We start from the raw sequence: 15108 nt of genomic DNA, 5'->3' as shown, positions 1-15108 counted from the left end.
TACTGAAATAAATGAACTTTTCCACAACATTCTAATTTATTGAGATGCACCTGTATACCAATCATTAGGGGGCCCTCTGTATTCCAAGTTGCTCATTTGCCTAAAAGGGGGTAAAGAAGTAGCATTAGGCAGGAAGTAGTGTGCTAAGGCTAAGGAGAAGAAGAACTTGACTGTTGCCCAGTGGTCCAAAGTCTTCTTTTCAGATGAGAGCAAGTTTTGTATTTCATTTGGAAACCGAGGTCCTAGAGTCTGGAGGAAGGGTGGAGAAGCTCATAGCCCAAGTTGCTTGAAGTCCCGTGTTAAGTTTCCACAGTCTGTGATGATTTGGGGTGCAATGTCATCTGCTGGTGTTGGTCCATTGTGTTTTTTGAAAACCAACGTCACTGCACCCGTTTACCAAGAAATTTTGGAGCACTTCTTGCTTCCTTCTGCTGACCAGCTTTTTGAATATGCTGATTTCATTTTCCAGCAGGACTTGGCACCTGCCCACACTGCCAAAAGCACCAAAAGCTGGTTCAATGACCATGGTGTTACTGTGCTTGATTGGCCTGCAAACTCGCCTGACCTGAACCCCATAGAGAATCTATGGGGTATTGTCAAGAGGAAGATGAGAGACACCAGACCCAACAATGCAGATGACCTGAAGGCCGCTATCAAAGCAACCTGGGCTTCCATTACACCTGAGCAGTGCCACAGGCTGATTGTCTCCATGCCACGCCGCACTGATGCAGTAATTCATGCAAAAGGAGGCCCAACCAAGTATTGAGTACATGTACAGTAAATGAACATACTTTCCAGAAGGCCAACAATTCACTAAAAATGTTTTTTTTATTGGTCTTATGAAGTATTCTAATTTGTTGAGATAGTGAATTGGTGGGTTTTTGTGAAATGTGAGCCAAAATCATCCCAATTAAAAGAACCAAAGACTTACTACTTCAGTCCGTGTGCATAGAATTTATTTAATACACGAGTTTCACAATTTGAGTTGAATTACTGAAATGAACTTTTCCACAACATTCTAATTTATTGAGATGCACCTGTATACCAATCATTAGGGGGCCCTCTGTATTCCAAGTTGCTCATTTGCCTAAAAGGGGGTAAAGAAGTAGCATTAGGCAGGAAGTAGTGTGCTAAGCACATGGAATGTCTCCACATTTGCTGTCCTTTTGTTGGTGCCCTGATTTGAGGAACAATTTGTTCTTGCTCTCAAATGTAAGTAAGGCATTGTTTTGTATGTATGTAGAGTTTGTATATATGCTTTCTGTTAGGGGTTAATACTAAACATGTGTTGATTGTATGTTTGTTTAAATGCAGAGGGTTCTTGTATGAGAGAGGAAACAGGACAGATATAAACAGGACCTAGACAAAAAGGGGCTAATTGTCTTCATCCAACCATCTACTCATCTTATTCTATGATCATTTAAGGACTGCTGGTCTCATATTTTCCAGTTTAAAGACTGATTTCACTGTGACAAAATGCTACTTATGGTCATATCTATGAACTGATGGACTTGGTGGACTTAATTGATGTTTCCTCCACTCTGGAAGACTCTATAGGCTAATGTTTGAACTCGTTGATATGAATGTGTGGCTCACAGTATGTCTTTAAGACACATGGCTCACTGAAATAAATCAGTCTCTGTGGTCCTTCAATCTTTATGTAGCATCAAAAAGTTAGGTGTTACAGAGCAATCAAATGTAAAATGTAACCCTGCATTGATTTTACTGTATAAATGAAATATAGATTAATATTTATTTATGTTACAAGCTTAAGTTCTTTAAGCTATTCAGTCAGGAGCAGAGAGTAACTTTTCTCATTGTCTTCTGTTAAGGACACCGCAGCAGATAAACACGTGGTCAGAATTGTTGGTACCCTTGGTAAATATGATCAAAGAAGGCTATGAAAATAAATCTGCATTGTTAATCCTTTTGATCTTTTATTAAAAAATGAGTTTGTAGAAAATGAAAAAAAGGTTTTGGGGGGGGGGGGGGGGGGATATCATTATGAAATAAACGTTTTTCTCTAATACATTGGACACAATTAACGGTACCCTTTTATTCAATACTTTTTGAAACCTCCATTTGCCAAAAGTGTATAGGAGTTTTCTCCTATAATGCCTGATGAGGTTAGAGAACACCTGACAAGAGATCAGAGACCATTCCTTCATCCAGAATCTCTCCAGATCCTTCAGATTCCTAGCTCCATGATGGTGCTTTTCCTCTTCAGTTCACCCCACTCATTTTCTATAAGGTGCAGGCATGGATCCAATACTGTGTAATGATTCATACATTCTCTTTTTCAACTGTTTACATTCACTTAAGACAACTGACTGTGTTTACGAGGATACTGTCCAAGTGCAACAAGACAGGAAATATAACCTAATTCAGTATTTGCACGCTGTCTGGAGGTGACTTTCTGTGTGTGTCACGAATATATTAGTTTCTGTTTCATGGACTTTTAGATTGTTTTCATTAGTTTCTTGGTTTCCTTTGTTCTTTTTCTGCTCCTCTTTGGTTGTCATGGTTACTAATCTCATTAGTTTGTTCTGTTCAGCTGTGTATCGTTAATTTACCTCATTTGTCAGTGTAATTTAAGTTCAACCTTTTTCTGTGTTAATTGTCCAGTCACGTTTGTGTTTAGGTGTGTTTTCGTCTGCCCAGTTTTGGATTAATTTCTGTATTATTATTAAATGTTATGTTTGAACTTCGTCTCCTGTCTCTTCAGTCTGTCTGTATACACCTTGCTGACAGAGTTTTTGACGTCTTGCCGTCAAAAGCAATAAAGGACGACGAGACCTTAAAATCATTGTTCTGGATTGGGGCGAACTTTCACCATCCAGTGGAATTCTATCCTCAATCCTGTATTCCTATCTTGATTTTGGGGAATGTCCCTTCCTGTCTTAAACCGGAGGGGTTTAGGAGTGGGCTGTCTCCCCATGTCTCAGGGTATTTTTAAGTGGGCTGTCCATCTGAATCCCACATATTAAGTTTGGGCTGAGTAGACTGTTCTCCCACCTCAGGGGTTTTCACTGCTCCGAGTGTAGCTGTCTGTGGATAATTATGCTCCAGCTCAAACTTACTTTGCTCTGAAATATAGTGGTCTGAGGGCAGCTGTGTTCCAGCCTGGCTTCTATGACTAGGTTGGGTTCCTCTAGGCACAAGCTCTCCAGTAGGTCCTGGGTCCTTGCCTCGGAAGATAGCTATCCAAGGATAGCCATGTTTCAGCTCAGTACCACCCCCTTGTTAGGGTTTAAGTAGTGGTCTTTGATCCTCTTGCCTATACTGTAGTATCGCCCCTGTTAGAGTTTTAACTAGATAGCCCACTCTCTGTGGTCTTAGCAAACTTCAGTTGGGACTTTTGGAGGATAGCTGTTTTCTAGCACGATGACTACTCCCCTTCCTAGGGTTTTTAAGTAGTGGTCCCCTGGAGCCCCTATCTAGACTGTGCTACCCCCTTGTTAGGGTTTCTAAGTAGGTAGCCTCTTATCTGTGGTTCTTGTATTATCAGGCTAAGGTATTGCTCACATAACATAGCTATCTGACGGTAGCTGTGTTCTTAACTTGATGTGGATGTCCCTCTTTCATCTGAAACTGGGTTGCCCATATCTGCCAAGCAATGTGAGCAACCCGGGGCGTCAGTGACTTGGCCCCTTTCTGAGGAAATGTTAGGCGCATGTCTGTCACTTCCTTGGTGCCTTCTGACCAGGTGGACAGGCGTGCGCTGCGGCATGGCATAGTTGGCATTTCGTTCCCCAAAGTGTCCACTAGGGAATGCAGCACTTGTTCATTCAAAGAAGGTTTTCCTATGAATTAATTAGTAGAAAAGTCAGTTTCTCCTGTGCATTTGTGCCTTTCTTATGAGGAAAATGAGGGAGTTTATCCCCTGCATTCCTTTTAGGCCATAAAACCAGTGATATCAGCATTGGTTACCATGGAACCAGAGGCCTGTTCTGCCTTTCTGAGGTGTTAGGTGCATTTTGGGGGAAGGGTCCATAGACCCTCGTAATTGGCCATTTGGTTAGGTGATGGGGAGTTCGATATTATTTGTTAAATATAACAAAAAGTTGTGTGTCTGATTGGTCCAAATGCTACATGGGTTACGCTTGTAACCATGGTTCCCCGATAGGGAACGAGATGCTGCGTCCCCTCATCATGCCTTTGGCCTGCCTGTTTCAAGTCTCCTTCAGACAGCTAAGTTGGTGACGTGTTCTGCTGCCTGGCACACTCTTATACTTCCAGGCGCCTGCCTGTGATATCATGGGCTTCAGACACCGTTCCTGCTGGCGGCAGTACCCATCTTGTTGAGATATATATTTGAGTATCATCGGCATAACAGTGGCAACTAATCCCGTATTTCCTAATAATATTACCAAGTGGCAACATGTATATCGAAAATAGCAGAGGACCTAGGACAGATCCTTGTGGCACTCCATGTTTTACTGGTGATAATTGAGATGACTCCCCATTTAAATGAACAATGTGGTAGCGATCGGACAGGTAGGATCTAAACCATCTTAAAGCCTGCCCTTGGATACCTGTATAGTTTTGTAATCGATCTATCAGTATGTCATGATCTATAGTATCGAATGCAGCACAACAATAGTGTCTACTAGAGGACGCATCATCTCATTCCCTCTCAGAGGTACATTACATGCGTAAACCTAGATGCTTTTCATCTTCAGTGCTTTTCATCTTCAGAACTAAATGAATACATTTCAACTTGCAACGTTACTAAAGGAACTTCAAATTAAGATATGTAATCAAGAAAAAACAGACTGTTTGTGAGGTAACATAATATATCAACAGTTATAACAATTTTATATAAAATGTAATAATATGAATATGATAGATTAAATGCGCCTTTGAAATACAGAGAAACTGTGCTTTATCGTGAGCAACATCACAAACACGGATGCTGCCTATAGACTAATTCTGTCACGCAACAGCACATTTATTTGCGTTAAAGCCCCTTTTCTCGACAAATACATTTGAATGCTACATTTGAAGTATTGACATAAAGGGCCAGATTAAGAACACATTAGGCCCTGGGGCTATAGCAAACCCAAGGGCCCCCTTTATTTTATTGCCACACCAAAGTGTCTTCTACCACAATAACTTTTTTTTTGTTGTTATTATTATTATATTTTCTAATTTTATCAAATTTTCTACCATTTTATTTGAATTGTTTAATTTTCTAATTATTTTTATCAAATGTTCTATTATTTTAATTTAAATTTACATTTATTATATTTATAAGTACAAGTTTGCATACTAAATTTTCCATGCTATTTAATACATTAACTCTAGATATGAACTTCAAACAAACAGGTTGCCAAAAATCAGCAAAAACATTTGCAATCATACTTCTTAAATGAGTAGGCCTACTTTACAAAATACTTTAAATAGGGTCTTACCGTTAAAAAGTCTTCTTTCGAACTTTAGCTGAGCAGAAATCCCTCATGACATCGCATTCCAGGGACATCCATGTTAAAAGGCTCAGTCTTTCTTGCCCCATTGATGACCGCAAACGAGACTTTATAAAAGATCACTTTGAGAAGGAGCGCTCTCCTGACACATTTGTTACTGGGAAGGTGAGATATTCTCAAGGCTATGTCCACATTAGGAAATCATTAGGTCTGCAAAATCTTCCTGTAACTCTGTATTGTACTTCTGTTGTAATTTAACACAAGAAGAAAGAAGTTCTTGATCAGAGAGAATATGAATATTATTCAGGAATGCGAAAAGGTTATATATATCTTTGTATGATTCACTTCTTCTGTCAAGCTCTGCTTTAAGGCAGTCATTTATCACATAAAACACATCTGCAATAAATTTCTGTCTACCAGCGGCGGCTCGTCGGAGGAGGCAGGGGAGAGCACAGCTTCCCCATAATTTTGAGGTGAAAATGGGAGGAGGACGATTTAGTGTTAATAAAATTCATAATTCATGTCTCAAAATGTGTATTTTTTTGTTTGTAATTTCGCAGTTGTAATACCATAACATGAAAGCACCACTTTTCTATCGCGAATGTGCCGAATTTGCTGATGTAATTGCAACCGCTAATGATAGAGAAGGGGAGGCCGGGGGAGAGGTGAGCTCTCGTGCCTCCGTTGGTAACAAAAATGAGCCAATCAGCATCGAGTGTTCACTTTCAGCGCTGAGGAGTGTTGAGAAAAGAACCCTCGCAAGGGAGGCTAGCCTCCCTCCTGATATCAACCAATCATCAGAGAGACGTAAATTACGTGATATTAGTTTGAACATCTCCCGCTGCGCTGATAATGTACCAAGTACGTATGATGAGTAGCGATATTGAATATTTGATCGCCAACAGATTTACCAAGTTGTCATTCAAACAGTATATACACAAATTTAGGGAAAACAGCCTAAACTGGATATAGGCTACAGCAGTAGGCTTAATTAAACAGCCAGCTCTCTTTTAACACAGACTTTTAAGAAGGGATGGATGTTTGCTTCAAGTGATAGGCCAGGTAAGTGAAAATATATTATCTTGCTGTATGCCGTTTTCTGACTAAAAGCAACCAAAAAGCCATTTTAAAGTGGTGTAAGGTATCAGACTGAATCAGAATATTTAAGATTCGATCAAGAACATGGTTGAAACATGAGGAGCCGAATTCCACAGAAAGGCCCAAGACACAGGATGTTCGTAAATCAGATCCTGGCGCCACAAGCCTGAAGCAAGTCCACCAACTAGCAGCTTTGAGTAGCTTACATCATTTAAACAAAAGAACACTTATTGACAATTCCAAGGAGATTGTCAATTTTGGGGCAAGTAATCAAGATTAAATGGTCAAAGAGATGCACAGCATGACCATCACATGTGAACCAGTGACAGTAATCACAATCACGAGCTCTGTGGATTGACTTTCCCCCACCTAGAAGACAAAGAACAGACTGAGATTCCTTACAGACCTCTTAACCTCTGGTCTTCACAGAACATGTCCTTGTTCACAGAATGGTACAGAAACTGTTTTTTTTACAGATGTAGATGCACCAAAATTAACTCAAAAAGGCTTATAAACTAATATCAGTCCATTGCTTAACTCCATATCATGTATGTAACCCACACATTAGACTATCATGTTTTAATCATTTTATTGTGTATGTCTTTTTAATAACTATGGAATAGCTAAAGGGTTCATATTCATGTTTAGTATGTGTGTTTGAATCTTCTTGCTTGAAACGTTTCTTCCAATCAATACTTTGTCAAATGTATCATATTCTTGTTATAGAAATCATGTCCAAAATTATACTCTGCAAGAGCGGGAAAACTCTGACCATGTGACTGATGAGATAACATTTGATTTATGAATTGGGAGGAGAAATATAGCAACACCCCGAGCTAAGACAGTGTCCAATTGGTCAAGGCACCATTTGGGATGTGTCCAAAAGCCCAGTTTAAATACTCAGGTCACCATCAAATCAGCGCTTTTTAGTTATAAGCTTTTTAGCCATGCTGCTTTTTGCGTCTAGCTTTTAGTTTTTCGCTTTTAGTCATGTGCTTTAAAGTCATCACTTTTAGCCATGTGGCTTTTTAGTCATAGCTTTGAGCTATGCTTTTTAGTCATCGCCTTTTTAGCTCTTTAGTTTTTTTTTTGGTCATGGCTTCTAGCCGTGCTTTTCAGTCATCGCCTTTTGCGCTCTTTGAGCGTGCTCTGGCTTATACGCCAGCTCCTCCAAAACCATGAGGAGAAACGCCACCTAGTCTCGTCAAACTTTACTTCTATTTCTTTCTAGTTTATTTTCTTTTCCGTTGAGAGTTTCGTGTTCTGAGTTAAGTTGCCTAACGCCGTGTCTCCGAGTCCGACCTCGAGTGCCGTCTAAAACTTTAACAAGACCACAACTCCGCGTCGTCAGCCAACGCCCAACCACTGGCTTCCCAAGACTGAACTTCCAGCCAATCAGCAAACCCCCTTTTCTGCAAGGACCACAACAAAGGGAACCCCCGCACACAGGCAACGTAAGTACCTCCAGATTCTAGCTGAACTGGTGCATTTAATATAACTTTTAACCTCATTGAGGAACTCAATTCGAGGGTTAATTAAGTTATTGATGGTTGTTCAGGTCTATGCAATTGCACATATTGCTGTAAATTTGGGATTTCACATTTTCATTCTCTCCTCACTTTCTCTCTTTCTGCAACTTGTGTGAATGTGTGTGTTCATGTGTTAGATTAGTTTATATGTCAGATTTATCCAATAAAGCCTTATTTATATTGAAAAGAGAAGTATCTTGTGTTTTGTGCTTACAAGTTAATGTCTTAAACTGGAGATCTTGTTACTGTGCTAATAAATAGTGTTTTCACTATACTTTGGATATTAATATCCATTGCAGAGTTGATGTTATAAGGCTCGTTCAATAAATCGCTGGCTGTCTCAGTGATCAGCCGTAAAACAGTGATTCTGTCCAAATTCCCTTTAAAATCTTAAATGATTCCCTTTGCCGAATTTGCTGATGTAATTGCAACCGCTAATGATAGAGAAGGGGAGGCCGGGGGAGAGGTGAGCTCTCGTGCCTCCGTTGGTAACAAAAATGAGCCAATCAGCATCGAGTGTTCACTTTCAGCGCTGAGGAGTGTTGAGAAAAGAACCCTCGCAAGGGAGGCTAGCCTCCCTCCTGATATCAACCAATCATCAGAGAGACGTAAATTACGTGATATTAGTTTGAACATCTCCCGCTGCGCTGATAATGTACCAAGTACGTATGATGAGTAGCGATATTGAATATTTGATCGCCAACAGATTTACCAAGTTGTCATTCAAACAGTATATACACAAATTTAGGGAAAACAGCCTAAACTGGATATAGGCTACAGCAGTAGGCTTAATTAAACAGCCAGCTCTCTTTTAACACAGACTTTTAAGAAGGGATGGATGTTTGCTTCAAGTGATAGGCCAGGTAAGTGAAAATATATTATCTTGCTGTATGCCGTTTTCTGACTAAAAGCAACCAAAAAGCCATTTTAAAGTGGTGTAAGGTATCAGACTGAATCAGAATATTTAAGATTCGATCAAGAACATGGTTGAAACATGAGGAGCCGAATTCCACAGAAAGGCCCAAGACACAGGATGTTCGTAAATCAGATCCTGGCGCCACAAGCCTGAAGCAAGTCCACCAACTAGCAGCTTTGAGTAGCTTACATCATTTAAACAAAAGAACACTTATTGACAATTCCAAGGAGATTGTCAATTTTGGGGCAAGTAATCAAGATTAAATGGTCAAAGAGATGCACAGCATGACCATCACATGTGAACCAGTGACAGTAATCACAATCACGAGCTCTGTGGATTGACTTTCCCCCACCTAGAAGACAAAGAACAGACTGAGATTCCTTACAGACCTCTTAACCTCTGGTCTTCACAGAACATGTCCTTGTTCACAGAATGGTACAGAAACTGTTTTTTTTACAGATGTAGATGCACCAAAATTAACTCAAAAAGGCTTATAAACTAATATCAGTCCATTGCTTAACTCCATATCATGTATGTAACCCACACATTAGACTATCATGTTTTAATCATTTTATTGTGTATGTCTTTTTAATAACTATGGAATAGCTAAAGGGTTCATATTCATGTTTAGTATGTGTGTTTGAATCTTCTTGCTTGAAACGTTTCTTCCAATCAATACTTTGTCAAATGTATCATATTCTTGTTATAGAAATCATGTCCAAAATTATACTCTGCAAGAGCGGGAAAACTCTGACCATGTGACTGATGAGATAACATTTGATTTATGAATTGGGAGGAGAAATATAGCAACACCCCGAGCTAAGACAGTGTCCAATTGGTCAAGGCACCATTTGGGATGTGTCCAAAAGCCCAGTTTAAATACTCAGGTCACCATCAAATCAGCGCTTTTTAGTTATAAGCTTTTTAGCCATGCTGCTTTTTGCGTCTAGCTTTTAGTTTTTCGCTTTTAGTCATGTGCTTTAAAGTCATCACTTTTAGCCATGTGGCTTTTTAGTCATAGCTTTGAGCTATGCTTTTTAGTCATCGCCTTTTTAGCTCTTTAGTTTTTTTTTTGGTCATGGCTTCTAGCCGTGCTTTTCAGTCATCGCCTTTTGCGCTCTTTGAGCGTGCTCTGGCTTATACGCCAGCTCCTCCAAAACCATGAGGAGAAACGCCACCTAGTCTCGTCAAACTTTACTTCTATTTCTTTCTAGTTTATTTTCTTTTCCGTTGAGAGTTTCGTGTTCTGAGTTAAGTTGCCTAACGCCGTGTCTCCGAGTCCGACCTCGAGTGCCGTCTAAAACTTTAACAAGACCACAACTCCGCGTCGTCAGCCAACGCCCAACCACTGGCTTCCCAAGACTGAACTTCCAGCCAATCAGCAAACCCCCTTTTCTGCAAGGACCACAACAAAGGGAACCCCCGCACACAGGCAACGTAAGTACCTCCAGATTCTAGCTGAACTGGTGCATTTAATATAACTTTTAACCTCATTGAGGAACTCAATTCGAGGGTTAATTAAGTTATTGATGGTTGTTCAGGTCTATGCAATTGCACATATTGCTGTAAATTTGGGATTTCACATTTTCATTCTCTCCTCACTTTCTCTCTTTCTGCAACTTGTGTGAATGTGTGTGTTCATGTGTTAGATTAGTTTATATGTCAGATTTATCCAATAAAGCCTTATTTATATTGAAAAGAGAAGTATCTTGTGTTTTGTGCTTACAAGTTAATGTCTTAAACTGGAGATCTTGTTACTGTGCTAATAAATAGTGTTTTCACTATACTTTGGATATTAATATCCATTGCAGAGTTGATGTTATAAGGCTCGTTCAATAAATCGCTGGCTGTCTCAGTGATCAGCCGTAAAACAGTGATTCTGTCCAAATTCCCTTTAAAATCTTAAATGATTCCCTTTGAGCTAAATTGACCTGTTTCCCTTACAGTGGTTAAGCAAATTATAATAATAATAATCGGCAGGGATCCCAGACCAATTCAATTAGTGTGCCTCCTCTATTTTAAAACCCACGAGCCGCCACTGCTGTCTACCAGACAGCTGAAAGTCCTAATGAAGTGTATCTGGTTCATCTGCATGATTTGTACGTGTTCACTTTCTCTGGGAGTCACTTCTGTAGGCCTGTGAAATAGTAGGTGACATTTCTTTCACTGCTGTTTCAAAACTGTCAAACTGGTCTCTCAATCCTGTAACGAAGTCCTTTAAAGATGCAACCAAATCCACAGCTTTGGAGAGATCAAGGTCAATGTCTTGTCGGACTTTACAAGTTGCATCAAATCGGCGAAGTATGCAGTTCCAGTATTTACAAAGAAGAGCATTTTCCAGTTTGTGCATTTGCTTTGCCAGCATTCTAGCTTCGTTACGGGTGGATAAATTCTGTTCGTCGTCCTCGCACAAATCATTCAAAGATCGCTGAATATTTGCATAGTTGTAGCACAGTACTTTTGTTGCCGAGGCATGTGCGGACCAGCGAGTGTCTGACAGGGACTTTATTTTCTCAATTCTCTTGTTCTCATTTGCTTCGAGACCACTGGTAATTACCTGCCATAGCGAGGATGATCGGGAGCAGAAATTAAACAGTGTCTGCAAAAATGTAAAGAACTTGTTTGTTTCAAAGCAGCAATTCACTGTTTATTCCCACTAAATTAAGTGCGTGTGCTGCGCAAGGCACTCATTCTGCCAGCGGATTTACTTCCCGAATGCGTGTCTGTACACCCTCAGGAGCTAACCCATTAAGGGCCTTATAGGCAAGTAATAATATTTTGTAACTGATACGGAACTTAATAGGTAGCCAGTGCAGAGACTGTAAAATTGGCGTAATATGATCATATTTTCTTGACCTGGTAAGGACTCTAGCCGCTGCATTTTGGACTACCTGTAGGTTGTTTATTGAAGATGCAGGACAACCACCTAGCAGTGGTTGTATTTGTGTGGTAGTGGTTGCATAAACCTCTGACATGTTGCTTGCGTTGTCATAACATTGTCCCGCAACAATTGTTTATGTCAATTCCTAGATCATTCAGTACAGTCATCACAGAGTTAAAAAGTGATTCCCCTGTGTGGCTTGTAATGGGAAGAAATTCAAGGAAGAGCTCTTCTATGGCCGTTTCTCAAACCGAAGGCTGCATCCTCCGGAGGTCGCATTTGCAGGCTGCATACGTCATCAAGCCTGGTTTATTTCAGTTAACTGAGCATTACATTCGCGAGTCATAAGCATATTACAATATAACAATATAACAATTTATGCTTAACTAAGAATAATGGTCAAATTTATAACTGTTAATATTCTAAAATAAGATCTTCTTTATGACGTATGCAGCCTACAAATACGACCTTCGGAGGATGCAGCCTTCCGTTTGAGAAATGGCCTATATTTCCCTCGGAAGAAAGGTATTGCGCTATAAAAGTGAGCTGATCAATGTGGGAAATACCTGGTGTGGAATCCACGCTTATAGAAATGTACTTAGCTAATTTTATTTAATTGACAATGTCTGATAAAACTTTTTCTCCCATCAATTTGACAATTTCATCACATATTGTACTAGACAGATAGGATGGATTTCCTCTCCCAACATTTCCAAAGCGAACTATATGTTCCTGCGGAAATGGATCAAATTGAGCAATGAGTTCAAGTATTCCCATATAATTACCATTATTGGGGGAATTGAATGTTTCAGGATCACCCCTGAATGACAGACCACGCTCAGCCAAAAATGTTATTGTAGCTACACCCCTTTTCAGCACATCCTCCCAGTACTGACACTGCAATTTGAACTGGTCCCTTAGGCCTGCATTAATCTGCCCCTTGTCAAATGTCCTTAACACCCAAGTTACCATGCACTCTCTGTGTTGTTTGGAGTTCTCATGATCAGGAATGCGACTGCGTTTCCAGACAGTCCAGAAAATGGTGAAATGCCTCTAAACAAAACAAAATGCAGATCCTTTGGTTGGAGAGTACAGAAGCCAGTCACGTGGAACAGACTCACCATTCGCTAGTTTTCGACTGAAAAAGCTCTTTGAAAATGCCCGCTTTCGGTGTCTATATTGTTTGTCAGAAGTAGAAAAATCACAACTGAAAAAATTTTAAGAAATTATTTGCTTTCTAACTGGTTATAAGAACAATGACTTACTGTTGCTGCTAACTCACTTTCAACGTGTAAAGCACGTGGATCTGCGATGGTGGGTGATGCTAAATGTGTATTGCCGCTGCACTCTGGATTTTCCTTGGGCATGGATGTTTTGTCCAAAAGTGAACCGAAGTAGTTAGTTTTGGAATTTTAGCTGTAAGATTAGCCTCACGTTTTTCCCTTTCAACTTTATTTCTCCTTTTTTGCGGACCACTATCAATTTTTTAAAACATTTGAACACCAGCAGCGAGCCGAGCGGAATAGGCTACTTCACATTCTCGACATGTGGAAGCATAAAGCAAAGAGGTGTTTCCTGATGTCATGGCGAATGCCACAAATTGTAAAGCGATTTTGATTGAAGGGTGAATTATATCAGTCAGGAACATCTTCAATAATATCTTGTTATTTTATAATTGGACACAAAACAACCACCTATATGAATTGTCAATCAATGATGTAAGGACAGTTCCCAGGGCCCTTCTTCCGCGGGCCCTGGGGCTTCAGCCCTGCCTAGCCCTTATGTTAATCCGGCCCTGTTGACATATCATTTTTGAGATAAAGTTAAACGAAAAAGATAGTGTCGGCACTTGAAAAATTTGATTGATTAATGGCATTTCCATCAGCTATATCAGTAAACATTTTGAAGCACTAAATCTTTTTTCGAAAAACATCCTTGGATGAAAACCTGGCTTATGTTGATGAATGGAATTACATTTGTCATCGCAAGGATGACTCTATAAACTAACCGTAACACATGTGCCAGAAGTGGTCAAATAAGCAAAGGACAAACTGAGAGAATACATTCTTAAATAAAGGTGTTTGAGCTGCTAATTTTCAAAACCTTTTCTTTTCCTTTTCTTAACTCCATACCATATGAGGTGTTAATTCTACATAACATTTACTACACAGGGCATAGCAAAATGGCAACAGCGCTCATGTTTTTTGCAATGTTTTTGCAGACATGCATGTTCAAATTGTGTACCTGTCGCACATACAGTATTATGATACTATATTGATACCATATTGATGATACTACCATTTATAAAATACAGTGGTATTGCCAATGTTTTGAAGAATTAGTACCACAATACTACAGTACTGTGCAAATATTAGCAATAATGATAAATTAGACACAGTTTTATGTTGTAGAGGAATTAATTTATTGAAAGATTTGAACACTAGTGCCAGGAGTCCATGATACGCCTCATGCTCATGAATCTCATGCCACCCATCAAAGTTAATTTCTTAGTTATTTTAAGTAAGAAATACCACATTAAAGTAGGTTAAGTTAAAATGTATGGAATAGGTACTGGAACCAGGTTTACCTTCATGGTTGCGCTGGTTAATCCTCAGTAGTTCCACATATGAGAAGCTAAAGCTGATTCTGCTTGTTGACCAACTGCTGTCACTCCTACCTTTATACTAGTCCAAGACTAAAGAATACACAGCCTCTATTGTTAGTCAATTCCTGACTGTGCAAGTTGGAACAAAGGCCATTATAGTTAAAGCACAGTATTGTAGCGTCTGGACCAATCAAACACACAATTTTTAATTTGATTTAACAAATCAGTTATTCATTAGATTAACAAATCGTTACAGTCCCCTCACCCAATAAACTGGGAGCCAGGATGTCTGCAATGACACCAGGCCCCCTGGTCCCCATGGCAACTAATGCTGATATCACTGGTTTTATGACCCACAGGAATGTGAGTAGGGAAAATCACTACCTTTTTATAGGAAGAGACCCAATGCACAGTAGAAATTGACTTTTCTCTAATTAATCCATAGGAAAACCTTTCTTTGAATAAACACGCATATCCTTCAGGTCATCGTGTATGTTGTCTTTGAGATTTTATTCTGTTTTATGCAGGCTTATGATGGAAACACTCATTCCTGTCATCTTACCTATATGTAATCCTACCATGTTTAGTATCTATGAATTCGCCTTCTGATGATCTAAACGAGAGTGTATATTATATGTTGGTACATAGGCAAT

General features: G+C 39.6%; 1 pseudogene; it reads right to left on the bottom strand.

The window, feature by feature from the left end:
* The window catches only part of LOC107568727 (gamma-crystallin M2-like), a 23641-nt pseudogene extending 9150 nt beyond the window's left edge, over positions 1–14491 (bottom strand).
* Positions 14492–15108: the final 617 nt, after the last annotated feature.

This window comes from Sinocyclocheilus grahami, unplaced genomic scaffold (genome assembly GCF_001515645.1).
Source record: "Sinocyclocheilus grahami isolate Dianchi unplaced genomic scaffold, SAMN03320097.WGS_v1.1 scaffold28.1, whole genome shotgun sequence".
NCBI lineage: Eukaryota > Metazoa > Chordata > Actinopteri > Cypriniformes > Cyprinidae > Sinocyclocheilus > Sinocyclocheilus grahami.
This window is presented reverse-complemented; position numbering and strand designations above follow the sequence as displayed.